Here is a 20,860-nt window from a genome sequence, read left to right on the forward strand (position 1 = left end):
AAGGAGGCCAGGCTGGTGTTCCTGAGGGGTTTGCCAAGCTCTACTTCACAGCTGCGGTCTGGAGGAGACTCAAGGAAGCTAAGGCCAACTCTGAACTTTGGGAGAGTCCTGAGTCACTCAGTTGGTGCCCAGACAGGATGGCAAAGGACTTTGGATAGCCCAAACGAAAAATAAATAACTAATATGTGTCAAACGTCAACTATGTGTCAGGCCTCATGCTTCCACCCTCCCCACAACATCTGCAATGTGTAGGGTACATCCAGCCCTGTTCCTGTGCTCCTTCTCTGTCTCAGGTTAATTCCCTTCTTTTCAGATCAAAAAGCGCCACAACTGGTTCTCCTTCTGCTTCTGCTCCTCGTCCTCACTCTGGGATTCCTCCTTCCAACACCTCGCCCCCCCCCCCCCGCATTACTCCCAGGGCAATTCTATCATTGGTAAATCCAAGCCCCCCTCCTCCAGGAAGCCCTCCACTGCGAAAACAAGGCCCAGGCGGGCTGGATCCTGCTTAAGATCCTGGTCCGTAACTCTTCGTTTTCCTCCTTCTTCTATATCCAAGACATCGGTTTTTACAGCCCTACAATCCCTCAGTTGGCCCTAGTGGCGCCTCCCCTCCAATTCTGCCCTTTTATGCCCCACAAAGGATTCTAAAGCATAGAGAAAATGGGAAGGGGCCATGGCAGTACAGGATGAAGCCAACCATTCACAGCCTTGCCCTTCGTCCTCCAGGCAAGCAGTCCTGGTAAGCCCTGGCCCCAACCGGCACGGACCCGCACCCTCCGAGCTCAGCTTCTCCGCCCCAGCCCGCCCTCCAGACTCCTGGATCGCTCTGCGACGCGCCTGCGCGGAGGAAAGTCCGCGCCCGTGGCGCATGCGCAGCTGGCTATCTCTGTGTATATTAGGACGGCCGGTTCGCGGCCTGAGGATACCCGCGGACAAGGGCAACGGTTTGGCTCGATTCTTCAGCTTGAGTACCTGCCGCCGCCGCCGCCGCCGCCTACTCCTCCACAGAGTACCCCGCAGGTGAGGGCCCGCGATCTGGGTGCGGCGCGGCCGGGGACATCCCCGCGTGCCCTGCCTATCCGCGCCCCCCTGTCCTGGCCTTGGGGACCCCATCCCCCACCGCTCCAATAGCCCACTGACCCGGGGTCAGCGTTCATATGCCCGATCTTTTGCCTAATCGGCCGCTTCCCTACTCCCCGTTTATACAGGCCGCTTTCGATTTCCTTCTTAAACCCCTTGCGTTATTCTCGGGCCCTCGGCCCCCGGGTAACCTCTTGACCTCCCCTTCCAGGACCACTGCTTTCCGCCAGACCCAAGGTACTCAAGTGTTAGCCCTTGCCTCTTCCCATCTGGCCTCAGCGGCGCTTCCCCTCGCACCCCTGTCCTTTCTTAGGCCCCCTCCTTTCTCAGTTATGCCCCCTCCTTTCTCAGTTACGCCCAATTCGCTGAGCTGTATAGGGGCATAACCTCAGGGAAATCCTGGTCTGGGAAACCTGGGGCTGGAATGGATGCCTTCGTAGGCTTTGGGCAGTGTGGGGACCAGGAGAAGATCAGGATCCCTGAGAGTCCTCTCTGCTTGGATGAATGACAGTGTGGCTTCTTCCCTGACCTCACTTCTCCACCTGGGTCTGTGCCAAGGTGTCTTATCTGCACTGTGAATTCTCCTTAAGGAGCCTGTGGCCTCCCAAACCTGTTCCTCATGTCCAACCCCCTTGGTTATTAATCATCAGTATTTACTGTATTTGGTAAAGTTGCTTTGCAGGTCCCTATGTATAGAGCTGGGGAATGAATTTGGTGACCTGGGTAGACTGCAGTCACCACTTCTTAGTCAGGTCCCTCATCGGTGCTGTTGTTAGACATTTTTGAGTGAGACTTGTTAGTATCCCAGGGTACCCTTGCTATTAAAAACTTCAGGTGACACCTGAACCCAGTGACCTTGGAGTGGTATCTGCCTGATTATTAACAAGTGTTGATGTCACTCATCATCTTTGTACAGGATCAGTGCATATCCTCTCGGACATGGAGACTGTGGTTCGCCGCTGCCCATTCTTATCCCGAGTGCCTCAGGCCTTTCTGCAGAAGGCAGGCAAATCCCTGTTGTTCTATGCCCAAAACTGCCCTAAGATGATGGAAGTTGGGGTCAAGCCAGCCCCTCGGGCCCTGTCCACTTCATCAGTACTCTGCCACCAGGTCAAGGAAACCCCTCCAGCCAATGAGAGTAAGTGTCATTAGCAATGAAGTTGGGGTTGGCAATGTTTGCATTCCTTACAAGACCCACAAAGCAGCTCTAGTCCACAGTACTGATGAGGGTCATGCTATCCGGGGTGTTACTGTGTGCCAGGCTCAGTTCTTTGCGTGGATTATCTCATGGAATTGTCATCTTAACCCCACAAAGGGTGCACTCTCAGTTTTCCCATTTTTAAAGGTGAAACAGTGGCCAGCTGTCCACCTTGTAGATTGCATGTCAGTGTCTGTTAGAATTCTTCTGTTGCCAAAGCCTCATTCACATAAACACAGAGTTAGAATGTTCTATTCCAACCTTCATTAGATATTTGGCCTTTTGGCTTTTTTTTTTCTGTTCTTTTTTTTTTTTTTCTTTTCTTTGAGACAGGGTCTTGCTGTGTTGCCCAGGCTGGAGTGCAGTGGCTATCCACAGGTGTGATCCCACTACTGATCAGCATAGGAATTTTGACCTTTTCCATTTCCGATCTAGGCCAGTTCACCCCTCCTTAGGCATCTTGGTGGTCCCCTGCTCCTAGAAGTTCACTATATTGGTGCCGAACGTCAGTCAGACACTGGATCAGCATAGCGCACTGCAGCCCAGAACTCCTGGACTCAAGCGATCTTCCAGCCTCAGCCTCCCAAGTAGCTGGGACTGCAGGCATGTACCACCGTGCCCAGCCTTTTGGCTTTTTTTAAAAATAGACTTTATTATTAAAGCATATTTGGGTTCACAGCAAATTGATTAGAAGCTTTAGCTTTTTTTTTCTTTTTAGGGCCGCATGGGCAGCACATTTAAGTTCCCAGGCTAGGGGTTAAATCGGGCTGCAGTTGCTGTCCTGTGCCATAGCCACAGCGACGCCAGATCCAAGTCACATCTGTGACCTACACTGCAGCTTGCAGCAACACCGGATCCTTAACCCACTTAGCAAGGCCAGGGATCAAACCCATGTCCTCATGGATGGTAGTCGGATTCATTACTGCTGGGGCACAACGGAAACTCCTCTGCTAGTTTCTTAGGCAGTCACTTATCTTACACATCTCTTTGTATGGCTTCAGATCATCTAGGTTGTTCCAGGCTAAACTGTCTTCAAAGTCAACCCTTCCTATATGTTTTTCAGTTAGGTTAGGTTACGCTGAGGTATCAAGTAACCCCCAAATCTCAGGGGATTAACACATGAAGATTTCTGTTTTGTTCATACAAGGTCCACTTTGGATCATTGGGGCTAGTGTCTAAGCAGTGCCCTGGGATTCCCCACTGTTGTGTCCTACAGCTTTACCTCTGAAATAGGTGGTTTGGGGTCACTGTTGGATGAGGGGAGAGTGAGAAGGTCTCAAACCAGCTCACCATTTAAAAACTTTTCTTAACAGTAATTTCAATTACGTATAACAATAATCAGTCTAGGGCCAATTTTGCTTTGCTTGTGTCCCTAATCACCCTGTCTACTCTCAGTGAACTATTTTGAAACTGGTTCCAGAAATATCTTTTGTAACTATCAGAATGTACCTTTAAAAGATATGGGTTCTTTCTAGAAGCACCATCACAATACCATTATCACACCTAAGAGATGACAGTTTCCTGATATCAAATATTCCCTTATCCCCACTAACTCTTTGGTATTATGGCCAGGAAGCAACACATAACATTTATTGGACAGAACTAGTTACACGGCTCCAACTAAATGCAAGGATGCTGTTCTTTTTCGCTTTTTAAAATCATTTTTTTACTGTGGCAGAATGCATATAACACAAAACTTAGCACCATCCCTGTTAGCTCAGCACGTTAGGAATTCAGCATTGTCCCTGCTATGTCTTGGGTTGCTGCTGTGGCGTGGGTGTAATCCCTGGTCCGGGAACTTCCATAAGCCAGGGCAAGGCCAAGAAACAAAAGCAAAACCTTACCTTCGCAACATATTTTTTTTTTTTTTTTGGTATTTTAGGGCCACACCCATGGCATGTGGAGGTTCCCACACTAGGGGTCCAGTTGGAGCTATAGCTGGGGGCCTACGCCACAGCCACAGCAACAGGGAATCTGGGCCCTCTGCAACCTATACCACAGTTCATGGCAATGCCAGATCCTTAACCCACTGAGCGAGGCCGGGATTGAACCTGCGACATCATGGATGCTAGTCGGGGTCGTTAACCACTGAGCCACCACAGGAACTCCTCAACATTTTTGAGTATTAAGTGGTATTGAGTACATTTACGTTGCTATGCAGCCACCACTACCATCCAGTGCCTAGAACTCTTTATCATCCCAAACTGAAATTCGGACCCCCTAAATGCTGACTCCCCATCCTCCTCCCCAGGCCCTGGCAAACATTATTCTACTTTCTTTGTATGAAATGACTACTCTGGAAACCTCACATATGTGAAATTTGTTTAAGTTGTGATTTGTTTATTTGTTGTTTTGGTCTTTTTAGGGCCACACTCACGGCATATGGAAGTTCCCATGCAAGGGCTGGAATCAGAGCTGCAGCTGCAAGCCTACACCACAGCTCATGGCAACCCCAGATCCTTAACCCACTGAGCAGGGCCAGGGATCAAACCCACGATGTCCTCATGGACTAGTTGGGTTTGTAATTGATGAACCATGACAGGAACTCCCACGTTGTAATTTTGAGACACCCGTATCTTTATTTTGCATATAAATTTTTATTTTTTTTATTTTTTTATTTTTTTGCCTTTTCTAGGGCTGCTCCCGTGGCATATAGAAGTTCCCAGGCTAGGGGTCTAATCAGAGCTGTAGCTGCCGGCCTACGCCAGAGCCACAGCAACGTGGGATCTGAGCTATGTCTGCAACCTACACCATAGCTCACGGCAACGTCAGATCCTTAACCTACTGAGTAAGGCCAGGGACCCAACCCGCAACCTCATGGTTCCTAGTTGGATTTATTAACCACTGAGCCACGACGGGAACTCCTAAATTTTGTTTTTATTAAGATCAGAGTTAGATTTAGTTTTGTCTGTCTCTGCCAAGAGAGAATAAGGCTTTTCAGACTCCACTAATTCTAGGGAGCAATTTACCTTATAGGCTCTCTTAGGTGTGTTCTCTGGGTGTGGACTTATAAGAAGAGAATGTTTTTGTCTTTTAGTAGGAAGGATTTAATCCTTTGTAGGATTTCTTTTCCGCTTTACCATTGTTCAGGAGTTAGTTCTATTTTTTAAACTGAACAACCAAAATCCTCCTTTCTTATTTTGTCCCTAGCAGTAGAGTCCTCTTTTTTTCCTGGTTGAGTACACTGTGGCTTGTCCACTTGGTAGACTACCATGCAACCATCACAAATGATATTCGCAAACTATTTACTAGCTTAGGTAGATCTCGATAATGAGTGTGGAAGAATAAACAGGCATATACAGAATAAGTAAAACTTCCTTTATGGAAGATTTTAACACAGACTGTATGGAGACATCTTACTCAAGTTGTAGGAGAGCCTAGCAGATGACTCACAGGAGTATTCCAAGATGATGAAAAAGACTTTTCTAGGACAATGAACACATTTGCTCAAGGAGAGAGGGAAGTCAGTATAACTAGAAGCACAATTAGCAGCCAGCTGTGTTAAGTCAGGACCTTCAGTGCATTTAGAGAAAACCAGTAGTTTTATATGTTAAGCAATAGCAAGCCTTTTTGGTCAAGAATCTGTTTAGAAAATATTGGCAGAGAAAAAATTGTATGACCACTTCCAGTTACCTTCAGGAATGTGTCCTCTTATGAGATATGCTGAGTATTCTTGGGGTGGATTTATTGGAAATGATCCAGTTCAAGAATGCGGAACTGTCTAGAACTAGGAAATACTACTGTGGGGATTTAAAAGTGAGAAATACTATGGGTTTGAGAGGTAGGTGGCCTGTGCCAGTTAACTCTTCATGGGAACATCGTTTCCACTGAGGCAGATGAGGAAAAAGTTGAATTAGCAGAACCTAATAAGAATAAACTTGTGTCTGGTTCACGTCATAGAGTAAGTATGAAGTTTGTCTTTGAGACAATAAGAGAAAGAAACAAGTGGTTTCCTTGTGTACTGAGCGACCAGATGTGATGCTTCAGTTTTTCCATTTCCCCCCTCAGAGGACAAAACTGCCAAAGCCGAGGTTCAGCAGGCTCCTGATGGCTCCCAGCGGACCCCAGATGGCACGCAGCTTCCAACTGGTCACCCCTCCCCTGCCTCGAGCCAGAGCACTGCAAGCAAATGTCCTTTCCTGGCGGCCCAGATGAGCCAGGGTGGCAGCAGCGTCTTCCGCAAAGCCAGCCTGGAACTTCAGGAGGACGTGCAGGAAATGCATGCTGTGAGGGAAGGTAAACAGATGACATGAACCGTCTGGAAGAATGAAGAAGCCTTTGGCTCTTCCGGACCCTCAGATTTATGTATGAACTATTTTTAGGGCAGCATTTGTCAACACCTTCTTCATTTAGGGCCAGGGAGGAAAGTCGTAAGGTCATCAGGACAGATTAGAGGACTATATGACACAATGTGGGACTTTCTTTTGTGTATGTGTGTGGGGGTGTGAGGTATATGACCAGCTTTTACAGTAATTGGTTAATTTCTGCAAATACCCCACAGGCAGAAGCTGTTACCAGTGGCCCTTTGTTTCTTTCCCACCATCTGGTGGGATAAAAGATTAAAAAAAAAAAAAAAATGTGTTACTGTAGTAAGTGCCCATCTTATGACTTCCAAGCTGTGTATCTTCCTGGTGGTCATTGAGTGGCAGCTTTTAGTTCCATTTGTGGCTGTATCCACGGAACTCACAAGGTCCCCAAAATAGCTCACCAGGAGAAATGATACTTGTGGCTGGAGTTATTTTCTGTGAAGAAAATTCTGTGTCTCAATTAGGGTTGGGGTTGTGGGGAGCAGGTTGCCATGGGAAGGCATGCCAGCCAGCTGGAAAGCTTTGGACTTTAATGTTCCTCAAAGCTGGCTGATAGCTCTGAAAATAAAACCAAACAATAACTGAAGAAGAGAAGCTTCATATATGCCATTAAGTCTCACTTTGGTTATGATGGGCTATTTTTGTGAACTAGGCAGTAAGCCATTTTTGACAGTATATCTGGAAGGTATCATGAACTCAGAATAGAACATTGGTCCCCCTCCCCCTTGTTACTTTGGTTACAGAGGTTGCTCAAACCTCAGTGAATCCCAGTGTGATTAACGTGAAGACTGATGGAGGGGAGCCGAGTGGACTGCTCAAGAACTTTCAGGATATCATGCGAAAGCAGAGACCAGAAGGGGTCTCCCATCTTCTTCAAGATAACTTGCCAAAATGTGAGTCTCGTTGCTATTTGATTCAGGAGAGTCTGTAATTTAAACATACATCAGATGAAGCATGTACTTGTGTGGCGAGTTGTGCATTAAAAGCCAGGTCCCTTGCTTGCTGCAAGTAGGCACTCTTGGTCATGGTGAGTATCATCCTGTCGGTTGCCTGCCTTGTCTCTTTCTTTTTTCTTTTTTGCTTTTTAGGGCCACACCTGCAGCATATGGAGGTTCCCAGGCTAGGGGTCCATTCAGAGCTATGGCCGGGATCTGAGCCATGTCTGCGACCTACACCACAGCTCACAGCAACGCTGGGTCCTTAACCCACTGAGCGAGGCCAGAGAGCAAACCTGCAACCTCATGGTTCCTAGTCGGATTGGTTTCCACTGCTTCACAGTGGGAACTCCTGCCTTGTCTCTCTCAATACATACTGTGTGCTCACGGGTGCTGTGCTAAACACTTGCTGTATCCAGTGTCAGGTGGGACATATAGAGTCTCAAGATGAGGACATCAAGTAACTTAGCCGGGTGGGTACTTCATTAATTGGTCCAGAATCTCCCTGCTACCACATGACCTAGCTGGGATTGGAATCTAACCCTAGATGTGCCTCATGACTATCTGACTGTACCATCTCTTGTTCCATTTTTAGCTGTTTCCACTTTTCAGTATGATCGTTTCTTTGAGAAGAAAATTGATGAGAAAAAAAATGACCATACATATCGGGTTTTCAAAACTGTGAACCGGAAGGCGCAGTGCTTCCCCATGGCGGATGACTATTCAGACTCTCTCGTCAGCAAAAGGCAGGTGTCCGTCTGGTGTAGCAACGACTACCTCGGGATGAGTCGCCACCCACGGGTGTGTGGGGCCGTCATGTAAGTAGGCCTCAGCTTTCGGATACTGCTGGCATGCTGTGACAAATCATAGATGATTTATAGGGATTGGACCTTTGGCGGGGGTGGGTATTCAGCAGCTGAAAGTGTGATGTAGCAAAATGCTCTTCTTAGCCTTTAAAAATATTTACAGGTTACTTTAAAAACAAAACACAAAACTCTAACATGCAAACAGTTAGTGGAGTGCCTTTGTATGTGAGGGTTCAAGTTTATGGGCTCACTGACCGTGCACGTCCACTTACTTCCTACTTCTCCACAAGTGAGGGCTTCTTTTACACTGGGCAGTCTTGCACAGAGAGGTGTCCTTGCTTATAGCTGTGGATAGAGAGATACACATCTGGCAGCACAGGAGGAAAAGCTACTCCAAAAAGACATTACTTTTTAATGTAGAGCCCATCGTTTTTGTCCTTCAGGAGGTTTGCCACGGCTCCGGACTCTTGAGAGAGTTGCTGGCCAGACTCTCCAGGAGGCTCACTAAAGAGAGCCTGGTCCAAGGCTTAGTAATAGATATATGCTATGTTATGTGACTGGTCCGCAGAGGGTGTGGGGAACCACCATCCAGGAGGCTCCTCTAGAGCCTGATGGGTTATTGGAGAGGATGATGTTTGTCAGAGAAAAGGAGCCTTAGTGCATTAACTAAACTTCAACTAAGACTGTTAAACAAACTCTTACTCTGGAGGCGTCCTCGTTCTAGTGTTGAGGCTTTCTCCCCCCACCCCACCCCACCAGTCTTTAGGTGAAGACAGTTGAAACTTCTGGTCCCAGATTCACAGGGAGAGAGTTGCTGGATCAATACTATTTTCAGTCTCATAAGATTCTGAAGGGAGGATCTATTTGCACAGTATTCAGAACCATGAGATTGATTTTCTGTCTCTCCTTTTCTGCCCAAAGAGATACTTTGAAACAATATGGTACTGGAGCTGGGGGTACTAGAAACATTTCTGGAACTAGTAAATTCCACGTGGACCTGGAGCAGGAGCTGGCTGACCTCCACGGGAAAGATGCAGCACTCTTATTTTCCTCGTGCTTTGTGGCCAATGACTCAACCCTCTTCACTCTGGCTAAAATGATGCCAGGTACGAAACCTACTGTGGGTGCCTTAGGTTTTCTGGGTTTCTTAGTAGTAACAGGAATATTGACAGCAAAAAAGGCTTGCCCAAAGCACTCAATTATGATAGTACCTGGAAGCATTTGTTCTTGAAGTGAGCATAAAGTGCTACCTGTATGTTCCAAGTCCCAATAGAAGATGATAACAGAATCAGATTTAGAGGGCTTGTCCTTAACGCTCATTGCCTCCAAAGTACTTGGTGTTCTAAGAAAATACTTTGGAGAACTCTCTTAATCATTGGAGATTATCTTTTGGTTGAGTTTGGAGTGAGGCAGCCAGATTTAAAAGCAGATTAATTGCCTGCCACCAAGTTATTCTGCACATATAGGCCTTCTCAGAGAAGAAGCACTAGTTATTTTGCCAGGAAGAAACTGGCACGCAGTGTCTTTTTCCTACTGGGCAAAGCAGCATTTTCAGGGCAAAGTCTTTTGTCCTTGACTGTGGAGGAAATAATTTGTCCTTGAGGCAGATGGCAATTAAACAGCATTTTTAGGAGTTCCCATCATGGCACAGTGGTTAACGAATCCAACTAGGAACCATGACGTTGTGGGTTCGACCCCTGGCCTTGCTCAGTGGGTTAAGGATCCGGCGTTGCCATGAGCTGTGGTGTAAGTCACAGATGCGGCTCGGTGGCTGCAGCTCCAATTTGACCCCTAGCCTGGAAACCTCCATATGCTGAGGGAGCGTCCCTAGAAAAGGCAAAAAGACAAAAAAAGAAACAAACAAACAAAAAAACCCGCATTTTTATCTTGTTAGGCTGTGAGATTTACTCTGATTCTGGGAACCATGCCTCCATGATCCAAGGGATCCGGAACAGCGGAGTGCCCAAGTACATCTTCCGCCACAATGACGTCCACCACCTCCGAGAACTGCTGCAGAGGTCGGACCCCGCAGTCCCCAAGATTGTCGCTTTTGAAACTGTGCATTCCATGGACGGTAAGTCTAGATACAGCCCAGTCTGAAACTTTAAATGAAGTTAATGCCTCAACTTCTTAAAAGCATTGCATTCAATTTGTTTTTGTAATTTCTTTTCATTCTCTGCCAGGATTTCGTAGTCAGGGGGATAAACTTGGGTGAATGTAGATTTTCTACTCTGCCTGTTACTAGTCTCTAAGCCCCCAGCGAAGAGCCTGTAACCCTGAATCTGGGGGAAGTTAATTTGTCTCCCCAATGTTAAAAATATCTTAGAACATAAGTTGTTATGTTCTAACTCTTACCAAAACAGCAATCTGTGAAATAGCGAGCACTTAGAGCAGTCTGTGGTCTCTCCTCAGGGGCTGTGTGCCCACTGGAAGAGCTGTGTGATGTGGCTCACGAGTTTGGAGCCATCACCTTCGTGGATGAGGTCCATGCAGTGGGGCTGTATGGGGCTCAAGGCGGAGGGATTGGCGATCGGGATGGAGTTATGCCAAAAATGGACATCATTTCTGGAACTCTTGGTATGTATGCTCTATAGTCTGTAATCTGCACCAAAATCATTATCCTAATAAGGCCAAGAACTTCTGGCCCAAAGGGTCAGGTGAGGAGATTGTATGATAGCATCTAAAACCGGGGCTGCTTTTTCGGTGAGTTTTTATTTTCTCAGTGAATGGCACAGCTTAGCAGAATCCCGAGTTGTGGACGCATGGACCCCACAATCAAGGTACATCTCCCAGGCTAACATGACAGAAGTAGCACTTGCCATCTGAGCTCATTCCAAATGTATTGTGGCTCTAGCTATATGCCATGGCAACAGCCATTACTCTTTATCGTCAGATTGTTCCCTTATATTAACAAAAAAGAATTGCAGTGCTGTTCAAGACCTGCAGGTTCAGGCATCCTATCGTGAGGCGTTGAGCTCTGTGCCTACTGAGTAGGAAGTTTCTAGTACATCAGCTACTTTGCATTTCCTCTGTTCCTCCTAGTTGAGAGGCAGTGTCTCTTGGAGTCAAACTCCAGACTCCTCCAGACTCCATAGCCATGCTACCTTCTGTGTGTAAATCCTGCCTCTATAACTCACTAGCTGTGTGACCTTCAGTTGGTAGTTAACCTCTCTGTGCCTCAGTTTCCTCATCAGTGTAATGGAGATAGCAGTAGAATCTGTCTCCCCTTGGAGAAGATAAAAGGACTGTGTGCAAACAGTTACTTAGGCGGTTACTGTAGACACAGTCTCTTTGTCTATGAGGTGAAAATGTAAACTGTAGAAATTTGAAGATTTCAAAAGTTAGTAAGGCAGTTGGAGACCCATGTAGCAGATAGCCGAGATGCCGGTGTACAGCCTGCACTTAGTAAAGGAAGGGCCGGCAGAAAGCCCTTTAGCACTGTCAAGGGGCATGAGAGCTGCATGCAGACCAGGAGAGCCTGGGTTTGGCAGGGCAGAGCCCTGCCAGGAGGAGAGCTCTTGTTCATGCGTCCTAATTTCAGCAGCCTTTGAGCTCTTGTGACGCGGGCTCCTTGAGGTATGGTCTTTGTGAGGGGTCAAAGGCTGGAAAAGAAAAATTTTCCACTCTTAAGAGCTTACAAAGAATGTTAAGTACAGAACATAATGTGAAGAGTGAGGCGGACTCTTCTGGAGTTGTTAATCCTGAAACTTGAGATAACCGATGATGCAAGGGGACTTAGAATTGAAAAATGAAGCTGGTCCTCAATCAGCCTAACAGGTTCCGAGTTTTCCTGTCTGGCAGATGTTCCTTGTCAGAGTTTTGCTATTACTTGCATAGAAAATAATACCAGTCCTGCCACAACAGCTAATATCTTTGCTGGGTGACCTTCCGGCCTCAAGGGGAACCTGGAGCAGCCAATGGAAGAGAGGGGGCAGGAGGCAGGAGGCGCCTGGGCTGCTGGGGCCAGCTGCCCTGCCAGGCCTGGTCTGCGGATCTGCGTTTAGATCCTGGTCAGACCCCAGCTTGGCCCCTGTGACTTTGGACAAGACTCTTTCATAAGGTCCTCAGCTTTTTCCCATTAGGCAATGGGCCGGCATCCCTTTATTTGTGTCTGAGGGCAAATAAAGAAGAGGAGAAGGCAAGTGCTCTGAGGCTGTGCAGCACCTGGCTCTGCACACTTAGGGCAGTTGCGGTAGTAAACAAGCTGTCTCCTCCCAGGCAAAGCCTTTGGCTGTGTTGGAGGGTACATCGCCAGCACGAATTCCCTGGTTGACACCATCCGGTCCTACGCGGCTGGCTTCATCTTCACCACCTCCCTGCCACCCATGGTGCTGGCTGGAGCCCTGGAATCTGTGCGGATCCTCAAGAGTGCCGAGGGCCGGGCCCTCCGCCGCCAGCACCAGCGCAACGTCAAGCTCATGAGGCAGATGCTGATGGACGCCGGCCTCCCAGTCATCCACTGCCCCAGTCACATCATCCCTGTCCGGGTAATGACCTGCCTGTGACTGGACTCGCTGGGGGCCAGGCCTCTGGGCTTGTCATGAGATATTCTGGTTCACACCTTCCTGAAGTTAGGCTGCAAAAGGGTGACTGCCAGGACAGGGGGCTGTAGGCAATGGCCCTCTGCCGTGTTTCTGCCTTTGGTTGACTTCACAGTGAGAACGAAGCCTTTGAACCCAGCAGGCTAGAGCAGAGGTTCGTTCTCCAGAGTGCTGGCCTTGACAGGGTAAACACAGAGCTTATATCTGGAAGGCTCCAGAAGCCTGAGCTTGGCTGGCTTTGAAGTCTGGCTTTCTATTCCTTCAATTTTGAAATAGGTCTTGTTCTTCCCACTACAACGGGTAGCCCTGTTGGTGTCACAGTTGAGTTTGTCTGATCAGTAGAGCTGGTATAGCCAAAGCTGCCTTCACCCCCAGTTTACACACATCCTGTTGCCTTCATTCTGGCTCACAGAACCTCCCCCTTTCCCCATTCGGAGCCTCGGTGGGAGATCAGGGTGAAATTAACTTCTAATATGGTTTCAGTTCTCGGGTTGGTAGCAAACAGCACTGGCCCCTTTCAGGTGCAGGTGCCCGGACAGCGCTTTACCTTCCCGCCAGGCTTGCATATGTGGCTCGAGCCCGAGCCACCTGGGCCTGCGTCTGTTTGTTTCTGCTAAGAGGGGGTCCATCTTGTTCTGACCTTGCCTTCTGTTGTGCTCACACTTAGGTTTCAGATGCTGCTAAAAACACAGAGATCTGTGATGAACTAATGAGTAGATACAACATCTACGTCCAAGCGATCAATTACCCCACGGTGCCCCGGGGGGAAGAGCTGCTGCGGATCGCCCCCACGCCCCTCCACACCCCGCAGATGATGACCAACTTCGTTGGTGAGTCCCTAGCGCCTCGAAGCGGAGTCGCAGGAAGCTGTCTGCAGTGTTTATACCTTCAGAGGCATTCAGATTTGTCCCTATTTTTTCCAAGTGATTAAGAGTGTTTTCAGATGGCACGAAACTGTAAAGACACTTAGTTGTTTGCTTCCCTTCAGGAAGGTGCAGTCATTTGGGAAGCTCTGGGGGAGCCTGCTCACCACTCACTGCTCCCGTGCCCCCTTGTCTGAGTGACGCCAAGATGCCTGGTAACGGCTATTGCAGGAGAGATGCCGCTGGAGGCCTGGGTCTGCCGGGGCCTCCAGAGCTGGGCTCTGCACTTCTATTTCCTGAACCAAGTCCACACCTAACCTCTTGTACTGACAGTCACTGTTGAGCATTTTATATTCTCACAGTCCTGTAAAACCCAGTCCTCCACCCGGTGTCCCCATAAAGGTAGACTGAAGAGGCTGCTCATGGTTGCCTCTGCCCTCTTGAGCCCTCACACACACCCCCACCCCCACCCCCACCTGAGGGAGTTCCCCTGCCTGGAGGGCTGCTCTGCTAGGAATGCTCAAGTCAGTGCAGCCAGCCCTGTGGGAGCAACTTCTTCCCTGAGGCATGTAAAGTAAAGCCAGTGGTGGGTTTTGTTTCTCTATTATTACTCCTCTTATAACAGCCGGTTGAGACAGAATTCACATACCACAAATTCCACCCTTTCTAAGTATACAGTTGAGTGTTTTTTAGGTAATGTGCCGCCCTCACCACTCTGATTCCAGTTCATTTTTATGACCTCAAAGAAACCGCACACCCCTTAGCAGCCACTACCCATCCCCCCTTCCCCAGCCCCCTGTCAGCCATCAGCCACCACCACAATTTCTGTCTCTGTGGACTTGCCTGTATGTTAATGTTTGATGTAAGTGGAGTCATACAGTACATGGTCTTTTATGCTTGGCCTCTTTCATAGCACAGCAAAGTTCATCCGTGTTGTAGCTTGAATCAGCACTTTCTTTCTTTGTATTACCAAATAATCCTCCTTCGTACAGATAGAGCACATTTCGTTTATCCATCAATTTACAGATGTTTTGGAGTTCCTGCTATAGCATAGTGGGTTAGGGATCTGGTGTTGCCACAGCTATAGTTGGGATTTGATCACAACTTCGGCCAAAAAAAAATTTATGGACGTTTGGGTTGTGTCCCCTTTGGATTGTTGTGAAAATTATGCCACTGTGAACATGGGTGTTCAAGGTTTTGTTGGGGGGTGTATTTCCATTTCTCTTGGGTATGTAGTTCCTTGAATTTTTAAAAATTGTTTCTCTTCACAGACAATCTGCTGGCTGCATGGAAGCAAGTTGGGCTGGAACTCAAGCCACATTCCTCAGCTGAGTGCAACTTCTGCAGGAGGCCACTGCATTTTGAAGTGATGAGCGAAAGAGAGAAATCCTACTTCTCGGGTATGAGCAAGTTGGTGTCTGCTCAGGCCTGAGTGTGCCACAACCTCAGTTACTCCTCCTGAGCCCAGTCCAGGCCATGTTGCATCCACATAGTCTCTCCAGAGTTGTCTTTGTATGTGAATTAAATTATATTAAATTTTAATCTATGGTAATCACATAGTCCTGAAAATAAATTCTTGTCTAAGTCATGGGTCCTCCTATTACTGGCTCCTGAATCAAAAAATCATTTTCTTCATCCCTTTAAACTTGGTCTATGTTGTTGAGTTGTATGAAATGTGTGAAAATATCCTGGTCTTCTGGGTGTGGCTTCAGAGCCTGCCCGGGTGGCAGGACCTCCCAGTCCATGACAAGCCAGCAGCTTGCATGCGCATGTGTGGCTGCCTAAGGCCGCCCAGCTGTACTCCAGTGGCTCTGAGCAGCCACTGTTTAACTCTGAGTCTCCCCCTCAAACCTAAGGCAGCAGCAGGGCAGTTAGCGCTGCCCAGCCATCCCGCTGTGACTGCCTCCCTTCCTCTTTCCCTTCCCAGCCACTGCCTCGCCTCACACTTCCCTGTGAAAGTCAGGTTTGTCTGTCACCAGCAGGTCCCCAGGCACCTGTCCTGTACCTGTAATTGCATCCCTTCCAGTGGAAGTGAAGGCCTTCGTGCTCCTTACCGTGGCTGCTGCTGCTGCTTGTGTTCTGGGTCCCACTGCTTCTGGTGTGTTCCTGTGACCATCTCTTGTCTTCTGTGTCATGAATTTCTCCCCATTGGCCTGCAGCAGGCACTCATCCATCCTAAGGACAAACAAGCTCTCCCCTGTCTCTACCCCCATCTAGCTACTGCCACATCCCTCTGTTCTGCCCCCTTTCTGCTTGGCCCTCCCCACCTGGTCTTTTGTGCTGTTCCTTGTGGAGACCTCCCTCTTCTGGATGCATCTTGCCTCGTCCTGCCAAATCCAGTGGCCCGTTTTGTTTTCCCTCACTGGATCGCCCAGTGGTATTTGAGGTGGTTTGTTGTCTTTGGCCTTTTTACAGCTTTCTCTAAGCTTCCATGCCACTCACCTTTCCTGATTTTCTTAGTCCTTCCTGAGCTGGTCCTTCTCTGAATGTTGGGCACCCATTGGGTTCCTACATAACTTAACCCTTCCCGCCCCCCACCCCAGGTCTTCAGTTCCAGCTGTAGGTCGCAAGCAAGCACAGGCCCCACATGGCTCCTGAGGGACCCTGGGTCTGCCCGCTCCTCCCCCACTGCCCGTCCCCTCATTTCCCCTCGTCTACCCAGTTACTCCAGCCTGACATGTGGAAGTCAGCTCTGTCTTCCCTTCATGTGAGACTTGTTAACAGGTCCTGTCCGCTCTACCTTGAAGGTACATCTATCTCAGGCCAGGCCACTTCCCGTCACCTCCACTGCTACCATCACACTGGCATCAACCCTGGTCTCAACCCCACACAGCAGCCTGAGAGAAGGTTTAAAAATATAAATTCCCTCCCCTGCAGAAAACTTTTTGGGGTCTTCCAGTGGCACTCATTAAATTCTAGATGGTCATGGGAGCTGACAGCATTCTTGGGGGTCAGGATCCCATCCAGCTCTCCAAGCTCATCCCCACCCCACCCTTACCTGTTCATGCTGCCTCACGTGTGGGCGGGCGCATGCGCTTGGGTCTCAGCTGCCCAAGAAGCTTCCAGGCCTTGATGTTGGCCCTTGTTTCTCTCCTGGATTCCCCTTCCCTGAACTGTGGTGTAGCTGCCTCTCTTCACACAGGACAGGGGTCTGAGAGACTTTCCCCGGACCCCAGGCCAAGGCAGCCCCTCCTGAGTTCTCACCATCGCTTGGCCTCCCCCACCCCCTGTCCCTGGCTGCCCTTCAAACCCCTGGTCGCCACCCCTGTTGATGCTTTCCCTGTTGTTCTCAACCCTGTCTCCTCAACACTGTGCACAGTACCTGATACACTGGATGCTGAGCAAATGTGCTGAGTGAAAGAAAGGGGACTGTCTCAGCTCAGGCTGCTATAACTAAACACCACAGACCACAGAGAGACGTGTCCTCACTGTTCTGGAGGCTGGAGGTCAAGGCACCATCAGTTTTGGTGCCTGGTGGGAGCCCTCTTCCTGGCTTGCAGACAGCTGTCTGCTCACTGAGTGCATGTCCTTTCCCTCTTCCTCTTTTTTTTTTTTTTTTTTTTTTTTTTGGTCTTTTTTTAGGGCTGCGCTTGCTGCATATGGAGGTTCCCAGGCTAGGGGTCGAATTGGAGCTATAACTGCCAGTCTACATCATGGCCACAGCAATGTGGGATCCGAGCCGCATCTGCAACCTACACCACAGTTCAGGGCAACGCCAGATCCTTACCCCATGGAGCGAGGCCAGGGATGGAAACTGCGTCTTCATGGATGCTAGTCAGGTTCATTTCTGCTGAGCCCACAATGGGAATGCCTCCCTCTTCCTCTTCTTAAGAAGAGGAAGACACTAATCCCACCATGAAGGGTGTGCCCTGTGCCTTAATCTAAATCTAATTACCTGCCAAAGGCCTAAACTCCAACTGCTATCACCTGGGGGTTAGGGCTTCGACTGATGGGAGGATACATTCAGCCCATAACAGGGACCCAGGGGGAGTTCCCCATGTGGCTCAGTGGTAACAAACCCAACTAATATCCATGAGGATGTGGGTTTGATCCCTGGCCTTGTTCAGTGGGTTAGGGATCTGGAGTTGTTATGAGCTATGGTATAAGTCACAGATGCGGCTTGGATCCTGTGTTGCTGTGGCTGTGGCTAGTCCGGCAGCTGTAGCTCTAATTTGACCCCTAGTCTGGGAACTTCCCTATGCCGTGGGTGCGGCCCTGAAAAGCAAAAAACAAAAAACCAGGACCATGGAGGACACCCAAGGCTACTGTGCCAGAAAGAATAGCTGAGCTGAAGAAACACCAAAGAGTTGGAGGGCCCGTCTCCTGACCCCACCATCTTTCAGCTCTAGAGAGGCGGATGCTAGCTCCTTTCCGGACCGAGCTGGGCTCCACCACTGCCCAAGAGGCTGGGGTGGGCACTGAGAGAGGTCGCCAAGTCCAGGTCCCATCAGATAGAGCCACACACCCAGGCAGCCGCAGGGCATGATGGAAGTCACATCCCCTGGGAACCACCACGCGGTTCCTTTCTGCTCAGGAAACATGCCTCCCTCAGCTTTCCCAGCTCTGCTAGAGAGCTTTCAGGGCCTTTCCATTGTCCCTCACGTTCCCACGCCTGGAACTCCCTCCACCTCCTTTCCCCCCAGTGCAATTTCCCCTCCACCTTGGATCCAGTTTCTTCCCTCTGAATGCTGAGCAAGACCCACCTTCTTTCCCACAGGGTCAACAAGGTTATCAGCACAACTTCTCACGGCTATTGAAGGTTGAGAACAAAAGATGAAGGAATGTTCTGCAGGAAGTAGATGGGATTTATGAACTGCTTACAAATGAGCAGCTTGGCTTCTAATAAGAATTCAGCTGTGAAAATATATGATGTCATGGAAGTTGCCCAAGAACAGTTAGAAGCCTAAGGCATTAAATAAAGAGTCCTTGGGGGTGGGGGGAAGAGCTGTAGCCTAAAATGCCAGCAGGTAGAATTTCCTCACATGTACGTTTCTTCCCATCAAGTTTTCCTAAGTCCTGTGCCCAGACCTCTACTTGTCCGGCACTCACTCCCTAATGGCAAAAAGCACAAGGAGGCAACACCAGGGTCTGTGGACACACGGTCCTGCTCCCAGCTTCTGCGCCTCTGAGCCCTGATCAGGGTTCTGGGAAGGTCCCTGACTCAGGAGGATCAATCTCCGGGTGGAGAAAGAACCTCTCAAAGTCACATCTGCTGATTGTCCTCAGCATATGCCCCTTCCCTAATAATGACCACCCAGGACCTGTGAGGTTTCCCAGACCTCACACATGTATATAATCCATGAATCCTTCCATAGCCTGCACAATAACTCTGGCCATGCCCACCTGCAGATGAACAAACTGAGGCTCCACAGGGGAGGTCCCCTGCCCAGGATAACCCAAATGGCAGAGCTGGTGATCACCCCAGGTAATCTGACCTGAGCCCCATCTCCTCCCCAGCCTTGCAGAGCTGTGCTGCAGGTGGTGTTAACAGGTGAGCATGCCCAGCAGTGTGGAGAAGGGGGCGGGGAGCTAGCCAGAGCACCCTTCCTGAGCACAGTGCCTCCCACCCAGCCCCACTAGAGCCCAGCTCCTAGAGCTTCTTGCAGGGCCTGGGGTAGTGGCTCTGCCCCCTGACCCCATAGAGGAGAGTAGAGCTTTTCCCTGCAGGCTGAACCAAGTGTCATGGACCCTGAAAATCACTTAAGCTGAGTCTAACAGTCTTCCTACCATAGCCCCCATGCTTCATCTCCAAAATGCTCTTCTTCTGAATCTGTAGTCCCACAAGAACCAGGACTGTGAGCATAAGTGAGTAACGTGTTCACAGAGGTTCTGGCTGGGAGCTGCCCAAGGGCAGACTCTGTTGATCTGAGACCAGCAAATTGTGCTTCCCACATGCAAACTGTGGTGCCCGGGACAGGGCCCTACTTCCTGCTCCTGCTCTGGATGTGGCCAGAGCGGCCTCAGAGCCACTCAGCAGGGGCCTCCCCAAAGACTCCAGCCTGGGGATAAGATGTTTTTTGTTTCCTTTTCTCCCCAGGCATGGGCCAAGGACATGCATAGGACCATGCTCTACCTTCACCCTGCTCCTCCAGAAGCCAAAGTGGGGCTTCTGCCCAGTAGGTCAGAGACCCTCCTCTGCCTTTCTTTCAGACAGACAGCTAACAGAGCATGCCAGCCCCCTGCAAGAGACCCTGTACCCAGGTCAGAAAAGGGAAGGAGGGCTATACTTCTCTCCCAGCTGTGGCCGATAGGGAGGCAAAAGCAGCCCCTGCCCCCACCACAGCTTCCCACAATCAGGCTGCAAGATTAGTCAATTCTGCAGGAGCTCCAGCTTTCCAGCCCAGAGGCCCTGAGCAGCTAGAGCTGCCCCAAACTGGCTGGGGCCAGCTACGCTGTCTCCACACTCCTGGTGCCCCAGGCCCCAGTTCCCAGCTCAGACTGTCAGGCTACACGTGTCTCCTCTGTTCCTTAAAGGGCAAGTTTAACTGTGAGGATGATGAAACAGCTGGCCTGGGCGAAACACGTCAAGGGCTCCAAGCCTGACAGGACCCAACAACAGCCTGTCTCCAAACTTTGGTCATCGAGGCTCTAGGCATTATCCTGAAATCTACTATCAAAACTAGAAACACACAAATACTCCGTCCTGGTCAGATGTGGCTATAAGCCTCACTTAAATGCAGTCAGCTGTGACAGGCAGGGCCAGGGAAAGGGGCCCCACATTTGTAGCCAGATGGTGGCTCACTTGGGCTTCCCTTTGAAGTCAGAACAGAGAGACCCAGCATGCACTCTAGGTGGAAACAGAAAGGGATGAACTGTGAGCGCACTCTCAAATCGTTTGTGGCTTTCAGCTTGGTGCTGCCAGGATAAAGCCAAGAACCTTCCATTCTGCAACCCGGGCCAGCCTCCTGGGTGCAGCACAGACATGGCCACCAGAGGGCGCAATCACCTCCTCTGAACTTGCTGAAAATCTTTCCCCATCTATTTAGGAGTGAACATTCCTCAGGGCCCGGGCCTCCCAGGAATCTGGTGGCCAGGCCGTCAGAAATGGAGCCGGCCTGCAAGTTCTCTGGCCTCAAGGGAAATTCATTCCGGCAGGTGAGTGAGGCAGATCCTAAGGCCAATTACAACAG

At 49.4% G+C, this 20,860-nt stretch overlaps 1 pseudogene across 1 annotated transcript; it reads left to right on the forward strand.

Annotated features, from left to right (window-relative positions):
- Nucleotides 990-15,162, forward strand: ALAS1 (aminolevulinate, delta-, synthase 1 pseudogene; annotated as a pseudogene). Its single transcript, NR_029391.1, is given in 11 exon segments — nt 990-1,020; nt 1,997-2,218; nt 6,287-6,514; nt 7,329-7,478; nt 8,116-8,338; nt 9,248-9,432; nt 10,221-10,400; nt 10,739-10,903; nt 12,545-12,813; nt 13,535-13,697; nt 15,002-15,162. The product of NR_029391.1 is annotated as an aminolevulinate, delta-, synthase 1 pseudogene (transcript).

This window comes from Sus scrofa, chromosome 13 (assembly GCF_000003025.6).
Source record: "Sus scrofa isolate TJ Tabasco breed Duroc chromosome 13, Sscrofa11.1, whole genome shotgun sequence".
Classification (NCBI taxonomy): Eukaryota; Metazoa; Chordata; class Mammalia; order Artiodactyla; family Suidae; genus Sus; species Sus scrofa.